We start from the raw sequence: 14,265 nt of genomic DNA on the forward strand, positions 1-14,265 counted from the left end.
CACTCTCGTCCAAACCCAGCTGCAGCTTTTTCTTCTCTTACTGCTGAGGAACGTGCAGGTTCTGACTTTACCCCACAGCTTAAAACCCGGCTGTGTTAGTGGCACGCCAGCTCCTCCAAAGGGACACAAATCTGTGTCATTACGGCAACTTTTTCTTCCATAACAAGTCAAACAGCCCAGAAAAGGTCATTACTTTATATTCTGGTACAGGGAAGTATCCGAGTACTTTCTGTCTGTAACACCCTGGTATCAAGACACAAAAATCAGATGGAAAGCAGCATCTCTGAAGCCGGCTTTGAAGCCTCAGGGGGCGGCTCTGGTGACGGAGCATAATTAATATAATATATTTGTTAGAATAACATGCCAAAGCCTCTGCACAAATGTTGTTTTTGTAGGAGAGGTGGAGGGGTCTTCGGAGATTTGGGCAGGGCTGTTTTTTGGGAAGTGGCAGGGGGGGGTTTCTCATTCAGGAAGCGAGGCGCACACGCATAATATAACTTAACACTGAAATATCACGCCTGCTCACAGTTGTGACACTGTTGAGTTTGCCTGTATTTGCGTGTGTGTGCTTGAGTCTTTATGTGAGCCGAGGGTTCATTAATCATCTGCTCTCTGCCAGCTGTCTGCTTTTCCTCTGACGCGCTGCATGAGAGCGCTGCAGAGTTATCTCTGAAGAGAGGAGACTCCGTCCTCCCCGTTCAGACCTGACCCGAGGTCACGAAGCCCGACGATAAGATGAAAGTGGAGAGCTGTCATCACCACCTCCTGTCTGACCAAACCCACTGCCAGCTGAGCAGCAGAAAGATGGCAGATTTCACTCTGTAGATGGTGCTGAAACAGAAAAATGGCAGATTTCACTCTGTAGATGGTGTAGAAACAGAAAAATGGCAGATTTCACTCTGTAGATGGTGTAGAAACAGAAAAGTGGCAGATTTCACTCTGTAGATGGTGCTGAAACAGAAAAATGGCAGATTTCACTCTGTAGATGGTGTTGAAACAGAAAAATGGCAGATTTCACTCTGTAGATGGTGTAGAAACAGAAAAATGGCAGATTTCACTCTGTAGATGGTGTAGAAACAGAAAAATGGCAGATTTCACTCTGTAGATGGTGTAGAAACAGATAAATGGCAGATTTCACTCTGTAGATGGTGTTGAAACAGAAAAAATGGCAGATTTCACTCTGTAGATGGTGTAGAAACAGAAAAATGGCAGATTTCACTCTGTAGATGGTGTTGAAACAGAAAAATGGCAGATTTCACTCTGTAGATGGTGTAGAAACAGAAAAATGGCAGATTTCACTCTGTAGATGGTGTTGAAACAGAAAAATGGCAGATTTCACTCTGTAGATGGTGTTGAAACAGAAAAATGGCAGATTTCACTCTGTAGATGGTGTAGAAACAGAAAAATGGCAGATTTCACTCTGTAGATGGTGTAGAAACAGAAAAATGGCAGATTTCACTCTGTAGATGGTGTTGAAACAGAAAAATGGCAGATTTCACTCTGTAGATGGTGTAGAAACAGAAAAATGGCAGATTTCACTCTGTAGATGGTGTAGAAACAGAAAAATGGCAGATTTCACTCTGTAGATGGTGCTGAAACAGAAAAATGGCAGATTTCACTCTGTAGATGGTGTAGAAACAGAAAAATGGCAGATTTCACTCTGTAGATGGTGTAGAAACAGAAAAATGGCAGATTTCACTCTGTAGATGGTGCTGAAACAGAAAAATGGCAGATTTCACTCTGTAGATGGTGTTGAAACAGAAAAATGGCAGATTTCACTCTGTAGATGGTGTAGAAACAGAAAAATGGCAGATTTCACTCTGTAGATGGTGTTGAAACAGAAAAATGGCAGATTTCACTCTGTAGATGGTGTAGAAACAGAAAAATGGCAGATTTCACTCTGTAGATGGTGTAGAAACAGAAAAATGACAGATTTCACTCTGTAGATCGTGTAGAAACAGAAAAATGGCAGATTTCACTCTGTAGATGGTGTAGAAACAGAAAAATGGCAGATTTCACTCTGTAGATGGTGTAGAAACAGAAAAATGACAGATTTCACTCTGTAGATGGTGCTGAAACAGAAAAATGGCAGATTTCACTCTGTAGATGGTGTAGAAACAGAAAAATGGCAGATTTCACTCTGTAGATGGTGTAGAAACAGAAAAATGGCAGATTTCACTCTGTAGATGGTGTAGAAACAGAAAAATGGCAGATTTCACTCTGTAGATGGTGTTAAAACAGAAAAATGGCAGATTTCACTCTGTAGATGGTGTAGAAACAGAAAAATGGCAGATTTCACTCTGTAGATGGTGTAGAAACAGAAAAATGGCAGATTTCACTCTGTAGATGGTGTAGAAACAGAAAAATGGCAGATTTCACTCTGTAGATGGTGTAGAAACAGAAAAATGGCAGATTTCACTCTGTAGATGGTGTAGAAACAGAAAAATGGCAGATTTCACTCTGTAGATGGTGCTGAAACAGAAAAATGGCAGATTTCACTCTGTAGATGGTGTAGAAACTGAAAAATGGCAGATTTCACTCTGTAGATGGTGTAGAAACAGGAAAATGGCAGATTTCACTCTGTAGATGGTGTAGAAACAGAAAAATGGCAGATTTCACTCTGTAGATGGTGTAGAAACAGAAAAATGGCAGATTTCACTCTGTAGATGGTGCTGAAACAGGAAAATGGCAGATTTCACTCTGTAGATGGTGTGGAAACAGAAAAATGGCAGATTTCACTCTGTAGATGGTGTAGAAACAGAAAAATGGCAGATTTCACTCTGTAGATGGTGTAGAAACAGAAAAATGGCAGATTTCACTCTGTAGATGGTGTAGAAACAGAAAAATGGCAGATTTCACTCTGTAGATGGTGTAGAAACAGAAAAATGGCAGATTTCACTCTGTAGATGGTGCTGAAACAGAAAAATGGCAGATTTCACTCTGTAGATGGTGTAGAAACTGAAAAATGGCAGATTTCACTCTGTAGATGGTGTAGAAACAGGAAAATGGCAGATTTCACTCTGTAGATGGTGTAGAAACAGAAAAATGGCAGATTTCACTCTGTAGATGGTGTAGAAACAGAAAAATGGCAGATTTCACTCTGTAGATGGTGCTGAAACAGGAAAATGGCAGATTTCACTCTGTAGATGGTGTGGAAACAGAAAAATGGCAGATTTCACTCTGTAGATGGTGTAGAAACAGAAAAATGGCAGATTTCACTCTGTAGATGGTGTAGAAACAGAAAAATGGCAGATTTCACTCTGTAGATGGTGTAGAAACAGAAAAATGGCAGATTTCACTCTGTAGATGGTGTAGAAACAGAAAAAATGGCAGATTTCACTCTGTAGATGGTGTAGAAACAGAAAAATGGCAGATTTCACTCTGTAGATGGTGTAGAAACAGAAAAATGGCAGATTTCACTCTGTAGATGGTGTAGAAACAGAAAAATGGCAGATTTCACTCTGTAGATGGTGTAGAAACAGAAAAATGGCAGATTTCACTCTGTAGATGGTGTAGAAACAGAAAAATGGCAGATTTCACTCTGTAGATGGTGTAGAAACAGAAAAATGGCAGATTTCACTCTGTAGATGGTGTAGAAACAGAAAAATGGCAGATTTCATTCTGTAGATGGTGTAGAAACAGAAAAATGGCAGATTTCACTCTGTAGATGGTGCTGAAACAGAAAAATGGCAGATTTCACTCTGTAGATGGTGTAGAAACAGAAAAGTGGCAGATTTCACTCTGTAGATGGTGTAGAAACAGAAAAATGGCAGATTTCACTCTGTAGATGGTGTTGAAACAGAAAAATGGCAGATTTCACTCTGTAGATGGTGTAGAAACAGAAAAATGGCAGATTTCACTCTGTAGATGGTGCTGAAACTGAAAAATGGCAGATTTCACTCTGTAGATGGTGTAGAAACAGACAAATGGCAGATTTCACTCTGTAGATGGTGCTGAAACAGAAAAATGGCAGATTTCACTCTGTAGATGGTGTAGAAACAGAAAAATGGCAGATTTCACTCTGTAGATGGTGTTGAAACAGAAAAATGGCAGATTTCACTCTGTAGATGGTGTAGAAACAGAAAAAATGGCAGATTTCACTCTGTAGATGGTGTAGAAACAGAAAAATGGCAGATTTCACTCTGTAGATGGTGTAGAAACAGAAAAATGGCAGATTTCACTCTGTAGATGGTGCTGAAACAGAAAAATGGCAGATTTCACTCTGTAGATGGTGTTGAAACAGAAAAATGGCAGATTTCACTCTGTAGATGGTGTTAAAACAGAAAAATGGCAGATTTCACTCTGTAGATGGTGTAGAAACAGAAAAATGGCAGATTTCACTCTGTAGATGGTGTAGAAACAGAAAATGGCAGATTTCACTCTGTAGATGGTGTAGAAACAGAAAAATGGCAGATTTCACTCTGTAGATGGTGCTGAAACTGAAAAATGGCAGATTTCACTCTGTAGATGGTGCTGAAACAGAAAAATGGCAGATTTCACTCTGTAGATGGTGTTGAAACAGAAAAATGGCAGATTTCACTCTGTAGATGGTGCAGAAACAGAAAAATGGCAGATTTCACTCTGTAGATGGTGCAGAAACAGAAAAATGGCAGATTTCACTCTGTAGATGGTGTAGAAACAGAAAAATGGCAGATTTCACTCTGTAGATGGTGTAGAAACAGAAAAATGGCAGATTTCACTCTGTAGATGGTGTTGAAACAGAAAAATGGCAGATTTCACTCTGTAGATGGTGTAGAAACAGAAAAATGGCAGATTTCACTCTGTAGATGGTGTAGAAACAGAAAAATGGCAGATTTCACTCTGTAGATGGTGCTGAAACAGAAAAATGGCAGATTTCACTCTGTAGATGGTGTAGAAACAGAAAAATGGCAGATTTCACTCTGTAGATGGTGTTAAAACAGAAAAATGGCAGATTTCACTCTGAGAAACCGTGTTTTACTCTGAGAAACCGTGTTTTACTCTGAGAAACCGTGTTTTACTCTGAGAAACCGTGTTTTACTCTGAGAAACTGCGTTTTACTCTGAGAAACTGCGTTTTACTCTGAGAAACTGCGTTTTACTCTGAGAAACTGTGTTTTACTCTGAGAAACCGTGTTTTACTCTGAGAAACCGTGTTTTACTCTGAGAAACCGTTTTTTACTCTGAGAAACTGTGTTTTACTCTGAGAAACTGTGTTTTACTCTGAGAAACTGCTTTTTACTCTGAGAAACCGTGTTTTACTCTGAGAAACTGTGTTTTACTCTGAGAAACTGTGTTTTACTCTGAGAAACTGCGTTTTACTCTGAGAAACCGTGTTTTACTCTGAGAAACCGTGTTTTACTCTGAGAAACTGTGTTTTACTCTGAGAAACAGCCTGAAATCAAACTCCAATGTTAGAATAAAGGTTTGAGTTGGCCTGTTTCAGATGCAGCCGAGACTTTCTACACTTTCTGTAGTGCATGTTTTACATGTGCAACGAGAAGAATGTGAGCAGCAGCAGCCTGAACCGCTAGACTGATGAGTTTATTTCACCTCCAAGTGCTCAGTGGTCCAGTTTCATTGTTTTGACTCGGTAAAAGCCGACCGAAGCGGCTCAGCTCGGACCTGCTGCCCTCCTGTCATTAGGCTCCACTTGAGGGGAAACTCCTGAAACACTTGACTGATTTCAGTGCTCAGTGGTCCTCTATCCAGATCCAGGCCTGAAATGGTTAAGAACTGGAACCGGTAACCAGGAAGGAAATGTATGAGACAGTTTGAAGTGGACAGAGATGGTAATTTAGCATTAAAAAGTAGTTAATTTTCAGTTTCCAACCTCTCAAATGTAGATTTCTTTGGCTTTTATCAGTGATTTAGTGTCATTTTGGGTGTTTAACGATTATTTAAAGAAATCTACTCATTTAGTGCTGCTAATTGTATGAAACACGAATCCCTGCGATGAGCAGAAACCCCTCCGACTGCCTTTAAAGTGCACAAACAAACGAGTTTACTGCCGTGGCTGCAGGGATTGTCTGTAAAGGCCTTCCAGCTCGTTTTGTGGTGTGCAGAGCGACCGAAGACCAAACCCAGCTCACTCATTTATCCAGAAACTGCAGTGACGGCGTCCCACAAACGGAGCCCAGACACTTCTTCATGTGTGCGGGTGTAATTTTACGGAGCTTCGGCGGTTTTAAATCAGGCTGGGGTGTAATTGGACTTGAGCTCTCCCACTAACTGCCCTTGAACAGTCCAGTTAATTCTTAACAGCTCCCCTTCACCGGTTCCTTCTCCTCCGCTGCTCCAGCCGTACGGGTGTTTTTGAACATTTAATGGGAGCTCTCTCCTCGCCCATAAAGGATCCTCCTAGCAGCAGAATGAGGGAGGGAGCTGGTTGAGGTAAAGGATCGCTAATGAGAAGCACATGTTCTGGTCAGCGGCTGGCGGTGCTGGAAGGGCCAGAGCGGCGAGCAGCGTGGCTTTAACTTATTAAAGGCAGTAAAATTGATGCTTCCTCCTGTTTTCCCAATTAAAGCTTGAAGCCGCCTCTCCTCGTCTCCCTCCTGTGATTCCGATGGTTCACCGGGCACATCTGGATTCAATCCGGGGCGATAAGGCTCCCTGTACGGCCGGTGACCGAACACGGCTGGGACCCGTTTTAACTGGACCAGGCTGGTGGGCATTACAGGAGGTCTGTCAGTGGTTCTGGTCCAGTGAAGAGCCTCTTTCTTAACACTTCCCTTAATGAAAACTCCCTGGGTCAGACTTTAGTCTGAACTCTATTAACTCCCCCCGGCCGGCTCCTCCTCCCGGCCTCCAGCGCCCCGACCGAGGTCAGAGGTCAAACTCATAAAGGTCCCGGGCTCACTGACAGTCTAACACTTAATCCATCCAACTTTTATCTCCAACATGCTGCTGCTGAGGTTTGATCAGCACTCCAATCTGCAGGAGCAGGGGGAAATGTGCTCTTATTACTGGACAAATCAAGGAAAAACAGAAGAAAATCCATTCAGATTTACTCGTATTGCAGCTTTCAAACTAATCAGATCTAATCCAGAGTTTTAAAAGTGACTGAAGGTGTAAAAAACTAACTTTTAGAGTCTAATCCAGAGTTTTAAAAGTGACTGAAGGTGTAAAAAACTAACTTTTAGAGTCTAATGCACAAAAAAAACCAGGAAAACGTTGAAAAACAGGCGATAGGATGAAATGTTGTGATATTAGAGAAGAAATGTAGTAACAGTGCAGTGCTTAAAAGTCTAGAAATAAAAAAGAAAGGAATGTTTTATCATGGGAAACGCGCTCTTATTACTGGACAAATCAAGGAAAAACAGATGAAAATCCAGTCAGATTTACTCGTATTGCAACTTTCAAACTAATCAGATCTAATCCAGAGTTTTAAAAGTGACTGAAGGTGTAAAAAACTAACTTTTAGAGTCTAATCCAGAGTTTTAAAAGTGACTGAAGGTGTAAAAAACTAACTTTTAGAGTCTAATGCACAAAAAAAAACAGGAAAACGTTGAAAAAACAGGCGATAGGATGAAATGTTGTGATATTAGAGAAGAAATGTAGTAACAGTGCAGTGCTTAAAAGCCTAGAAATAAAAAAGAAAGGAATGTTTTATCATGGGAAACGCGCTCTTATTACTGGACAAATCAAGGAAAAACTGAAGAAAATCCAGTCAGATTTACTCGTATTGCAGCTTTCAAACTAATCAGATCTAATCCAGTTTTAAAAGTGACTGAAGGTGTAAAAAACTAACTTTTAGAGTCTAATGCACCAAAAAAAACAGGAAAAGGTTGAAAAACAGGCGATAGGATGAAATGTTGTGATATTAGAGAAGAAATGTAGTAACAGTGCAGTGCTTAAAAGCCTAGAAATAAAAAAGAAAGGAATGTTTTATCATGGGAAACGCGCTCTTATTACTGGACAAATCAAGGAAAAACAGAAGAAAATCCAGTCAGATTTACTCGTATTGCAGCTTTCAAACTAATCAGATCTAATCCAGAGTTTTAAAAGTGACTGAAGGTGTAAAAAACTAACTTTTCAGATCTAATCCAGAGTTTTAAAAGTGACTGAAGGTGTAAAAAACTAACTTTTAGAGTCTAATGCACAAAAAAAAACAGGAAAACGTTGAAAAACAGGCGATAGGATGAAATATTGTGATATTAGAGAAGAAATGTAGTAACAGTGCAGTGCTTAAAGGCCTAGAAATAAAAAAGAATGTTTTATCATGGGAAACGCGCTCTTATTACTGGACAAATCAAGGAAAAACTGAAGAAAATCCAGTCAGATTTACTCGTATTGCAGCTTTCAAACTAATCAGATCTAATCCAGAGTTTTAAAAGTGACTGAAAGTGTAAAAAACTAACTTTTAGAGTCTAATGCACCAAAAAAAAAACAGGAAAACGTTGAAAAACAGGCGATAGGATGAAATGTTGTGATATTAGAGAAGAAATGTAGTAACAGTGCAGTGCTTAAAAGTCTAGAAATAAAAAAGAAAGGAATGTTTTATCATGGGAAACGCGCTCTTATTACTGGACAAATCAAGGAAAAACAGAAGAAAATCCAGTCAGATTTACTCGTATTGCAACTTTCAAACTAATCAGATCTAATCCAGTTTTAAAAGTGACTGAAGGTGTAAAAAACTAACTTTTAGAGTCTAATCCAGAGTTTTAAAAGTGACTGAAGGTGTAAAAAACTAACTTTTAGAGTCTAATGCACAAAAAAAGCAGGAAAAGGTTGAAAAACAGGCGATAGGATGAAATGTTGTGATATTAGAGAAGAAATGTAGTAACAGTGCAGTGCTTAAAAGCCTAGAAATAAAAAAGAAAGGAATGTTTTATCATGGGAAACGCGCTCTTATTACTGGACAAATCAAGGAAAAACAGATGAAAATCCAGTCAGATTTACTCGTATTGCAGCTTTCAAACTAATCAGATCTAATCCAGAGTTTTAAAAGTGACTGAAGGTGTAAAAAACTAACTTTTCAGATCTAATCCAGAGTTTTAAAAGTGACTAAAGGTGTAAAAAACTAACTTTTAGAGTCTAATGCACCAAAAAAAACAGGAAAAGGTTGAAAAACAGGCGATAGGATGAAATGTTGTGATATTAGAGAAGAAATGTAGTAACAGTGCAGTGCTTAAAAGCCTAGAAATAAAAAAGAAAGGAATGTTTTATCATGGGAAACGCGCTCTTATTACTGGACAAATCAAGGAAAAACTGAAGAAAATCCAGTCAGATTTACTCGTATTGCAGCTTTCAAACTAATCAGATCTAATCCAGAGTTTTAAAAGTGACTGAAGGTGTAAAAAACTAACTAATCAGATCTAATCCAGAGTTTTAAAAGTGACTAAAGGTGTAAAAAACTAACTTTTAGAGTCTAATGCACCAAAAAAAACAGGAAAAGGTTGAAAAACAGGCGATAGGATGAAATGTTGTGATATTAGAGAAGAAATGTAGTAACAGTGCAGTGCTTAAAAGCCTAGAAATAAAAAAGAAAGGAATGTTTTATCATGGGAAACGCGCTCTTATTACTGGACAAATCAAGGAAAAACAGAAGAAAATCCAGTCAGATTTACTCGTATTGCAGCTTTCAAACTAATCAGATCTAATCCAGAGTTTTAAAAGTGACTGAAGGTGTAAAAAACTAACTTTTCAGATCTAATCCAGAGTTTTAAAAGTGACTGAAGGTGTAAAAAACTAACTTTTAGAGTCTAATGCACAAAAAAAAACAGGAAAACGTTGAAAAACAGGCGATAGGATGAAATATTGTGATATTAGAGAAGAAATGTAGTAACAGTGCAGTGCTTAAAAGCCTAGAAATAAAAAAGAATGTTTTATCATGGGAAACGCGCTCTTATTACTGGACAAATCAAGGAAAAACTGAAGAAAATCCAGTCAGATTTACTCGTATTGCAGCTTTCAAACTAATCAGATCTAATCCAGAGTTTTAAAAGTGACTGAAAGTGTAAAAAACTAACTTTTAGAGTCTAATGCACCAAAAAAAAACAGGAAAACGTTGAAAAACAGGCGATAGGATGAAATGTTGTGATATTAGAGAAGAAATGTAGTAACAGTGCAGTGCTTAAAAGTCTAGAAATAAAAAAGAAAGGAATGTTTTATCATGGGAAACGCGCTCTTATTACTGGACAAATCAAGGAAAAACAGAAGAAAATCCAGTCAGATTTACTCGTATTGCAACTTTCAAACTAATCAGATCTAATCCAGAGTTTTAAAAGTGACTGAAGGTGTAAAAAACTAACTTTTAGAGTCTAATGCACAAAAAAAGCAGGAAAAGGTTGAAAAACAGGCGATAGGATGAAATGTTGTGATATTAGAGAAGAAATGTAGTAACAGTGCAGTGCTTAAAAGCCTAGAAATAAAAAAGAAAGGAATGTTTTATCATGGGAAACGCGCTCTTATTACTGGACAAATCAAGGAAAAACAGATGAAAATCCAGTCAGATTTACTCGTATTGCAGCTTTCAAACTAATCAGATCTAATCCAGAGTTTTAAAAGTGACTGAAGGTGTAAAAAACTAACTTTTCAGATCTAATCCAGAGTTTTAAAAGTGACCGAAGGTGTAAAAAACTAACTTTTAGAGTCTAATGCACAAAAAAAACAGGAAAACGTTGAAAAACAGACGATAGGATGAAATGCGGTGATATTAGAGAAGAAATGTAGTAACAGTGCAGTGCTTAAAAGCCTAGAAATAAAAAAGAAAGGAATGTTTTATCATGGGAAACGCGCTCTTATTACTGGACAAATCAAGGAAAAACTGAAGAAAATCCAGTCAGATTTACTCGTATTGCAGCTTTCAAACTAATCAGATCTAATCCAGAGTTTTAAAAGTGACTGAAGGTGTAAAAAACTAACTTTTAGAGTCTAATCCAGAGTTTTAAAAGTGACTGAAGGTGTAAAAAACTAACTTTTAGAGTCTAATCCAGAGTTTTAAAAGTGACTGAAGGTGTAAAAAACTAACTTTTAGAGTCTAATCCAGAGTTTTAAAAGTGACTGAAGGTGTAAAAAACTAACAAATCAGATCTAATCCAGAGTTTTAAAAGTGACTAAAGGTGTAAAAAACTAACTTTTAGAGTCTAATGCACAAAAAAAACCAGGAAAACGTTGAAAAACAGGCGATAGGATGAAATGTTGTGATATTAGAGAAGAAATGTAGTAACAGTGCAGTGCTTAAAAGCCTAGAAATAAAAAAGAAAGGAATGTTTTATCATGGGAAACGCGCTCTTATTACTGGACAAATCAAGGAAAAACAGAAGAAAATCCAGTCAGATTTACTCGTATTGCAGCTTTCAAACTAATCAGATCTAATCCAGAGTTTTAAAAGTGACTGAAGGTGTAAAAAACTAACTTTTAGAGTCTAATCCAGAGTTTTAAAAGTGACCGAAGGTGTAAAAAACTAACTTTTAGAGTCTAATGCACAAAAAAAAACAGGAAAACGTTGAAAAACAGGCGATAGGATGAAATGTTGTGATATTAGAGAAGAAATGTAGTAACAGTGCAGTGCTTAAAAGCCTAGAAATAAAAAAGAAAGGAATGTTTTATCATGGGAAACGCGCTCTTATTACTGGACAAATCAAGGAAAAACTGAAGAAAATCCATTCAGATTTACTCGTATTGCAGCTTTCAAACTAATCAGATCTAATCCAGAGTTTTAAAAGTGACTGAAGGTGTAAAAAACTAACTTTTAGAGTCTAATCCAGAGTTTTAAAAGTGACTGAAGGTGTAAAAAACTAACTTTTAGAGTCTAATGCAGAGTTTTAAAAGTGACTGAAGGTGTAAAAAACTAACTTTTAGAGTCTAATCCAGAGTTTTAAAAGTGACTGAAGGTGTAAAAAACTAACTTTTAGAGTCTAATCCAGAGTTTTAAAAGTGACTGAAGGTGTAAAAAACTAACTTTTAGAGTCTAATGCACAAAAAAAAACAGGAAAACGTTGAAAAACAGACGATAGGATGAAATGTTGTGATATTAGAGAAGAAATGTAGTAACAGTGCGGTGCTTAAAAGCCTAGAAATAAAAAAGAAAGGAATGTTTTATCATGGGAAACGCGCTCTTATTACTGGACAAATCAAGGAAAAACAGATGAAAATCCATTCAGATTTACTCGTATTGCAGCTTTCAAACTAATCAGATCTAATCCAGAGTTTTAAAAGTGACTGAAGGTGTAAAAAACTAACTAATCAGATCTAATCCAGAGTTTTAAAAGTGACTGAAGGTGTAAAAATCTAACTTTTAGAGTCTAATGCACAAAAAAAACAGGAAAACGTTGAAAAACAGGCGATAGGATGAAATGTTGTGATATTAGAGAAGAAATGTAGTAACAGTGCAGTGCTTAAAAGCCTAGAAATAAAAAAGAAAGGAATGTTTTATCATGGGAAACGCGCTCTTATTACTGGACAAATCAAGGAAAAACAGAAGAAAATCCATTCAGATTTACTCGTATTGCAGCTTTCAAACTAATCAGATCTAATCCAGTTTTAAAAGTGACTGAAGGTGTAAAAAACTAACTTTTAGAGTCTAATCCAGAGTTTTAAAAGTGACTGAAGGTGTAAAAAACTAACTTTTAGAGTCTAATGCACAAAAAAAAACAGGAAAACGTTGAAAAACAGGCGATAGGATGAAATGTTGTGATATTAGAGAAGAAATGTAGTAACAGTGCAGTGCTTAAAAGCCTAGAAATAAAAAAGAAAGGAATGTTTTATCATGGGAAACGCGCTCTTATTACTGGACAAATCAAGGAAAAACTGAAGAAAATCCATTCAGATTTACTCGTATTGCAGCTTTCAAACTAATCAGATCTAATCCAGAGTTTTAAAAGTGACTGAAGGTGTAAAAAACTAACTTTTAGAGTCTAATGCACAAAAAAAACAGGAAAACGTTGGAAAACAGGCGATAGGATGAAATGTTGTGATATTAGAGAAGAAATGTAGTAACAGTGCAGTGCTTAAAAGCCTAGAAATAAAAAAGAAAGGAATGTTTTATCATGGAAACGCGCTCTTATTACTGGACAAATCAAGGAAAAACTGAAGAAAATCCATTCAGATTTACTCGTATTGCAGCTTTCAAACTAATCAGATCTAATCCAGAGTTTTAAAAGTGACTGAAGGTGTAAAAAACTAACTTTTCAGATCTAATCCAGAGTTTTAAAAGTGACTGAAGGTGTAAAAAACTAACTTTTAGAGTCTAATCCAGAGTTTTAAAAGTGACTAAAGGTGTAAAAAACTAACTTTTAGAGTCTAATGCACCAAAAAAAAAAACAGGAAAAGGTTGAAAAACAGGCGATAGGATGAAATGTTGTGATATTAGAGAAGAAATGTAGTAACAGTGCAGTGCTTAAAAGCCTAGAAATAAAAAAGAAAGGAATGTTTTATCATGGGAAACGCGCTCTTATTACTGGACAAATCAAGGAAAAACAGATGAAAATCCAGTCAGATTTACTCGTATTGCAGCTTTCAAACTAATCAGATCTAATCCAGAGTTTTAAAAGTGACTGAAGGTGTAAAAAACTAACTAATCAGATCTAATCCAGAGTTTTAAAAGTGACTGAAGGTGTAAAAAACTAACTAATCAGATCTAATCCAGAGTTTTAAAAGTGACTAAAGGTGTAAAAAACTAACTTTTAGAGTCTAATCCAGAGTTTTAAAAGTGACTGAAGGTGTAAAACACTAACTTTTAGAGTCTAATGCACCAAAAAAAACAGGAAAACGTTGAAAAACAGGCGATAGGATGAAATGTTGTGATATTAGAGAAGAAATGTAGTAACAGTGCAGTGCTTAAAAGCCTAGAAATAAAAAAGAAAGGGATGTTTTATCATGGGAAACGCGCTCTTATTACTGGACAAATCAAGGAAAAACTGAAGAAAATCCAGTCAGATTTACTCGTATTGCAGCTTTCAAACTAATCAGATCTAATCCAGAGTTTTAAAAGTGACTGAAGGTGTAAAAAACTAACTAATCAGATCTAATCCAGAGTTTTAAAAGTGACTAAAGGTGTAAAAAACTAACTTTTAGAGTCTAATGCACAAAAAAAAAACAGGAAAACGTTGAAAAACAGGCGATAGGATGAAATGTTGTGATATTAGAGAAGAAATGTAGTAACAGTGCAGTGCTTAAAAGCCTAGAAATAAAAAAGAAAGGAATGTTTTATCATGGGAAACGCGCTCTTATTACTGGACAAATCAAGGAAAAACAGATGAAAATCCAGTCAGATTTACTCGTATTGCAGCTTTCAAACTAATCAGATCTAATCCAGAGTTTTAAAAGTGACTGAAGGTGT

The 14,265-nt window shown here is 37.0% G+C and overlaps 1 protein-coding gene across 1 annotated transcript in view; it reads left to right on the top strand.

The window, feature by feature from the left end:
• kifap3a (kinesin-associated protein 3a) overlaps window positions 1–14,265 on the top strand; it is a 63,128-nt gene that overhangs the window by 21,093 nt on the left and 27,770 nt on the right. The gene's annotated exons all lie outside the window — the stretch shown is intronic.

Source organism: Leuresthes tenuis, unplaced genomic scaffold (assembly GCF_036924035.1).
Source record: "Leuresthes tenuis unplaced genomic scaffold, fLeuTen1.0.hap1 SCAF_7, whole genome shotgun sequence".
NCBI classification, from domain to species: Eukaryota; Metazoa; Chordata; class Actinopteri; order Atheriniformes; family Atherinopsidae; genus Leuresthes; species Leuresthes tenuis.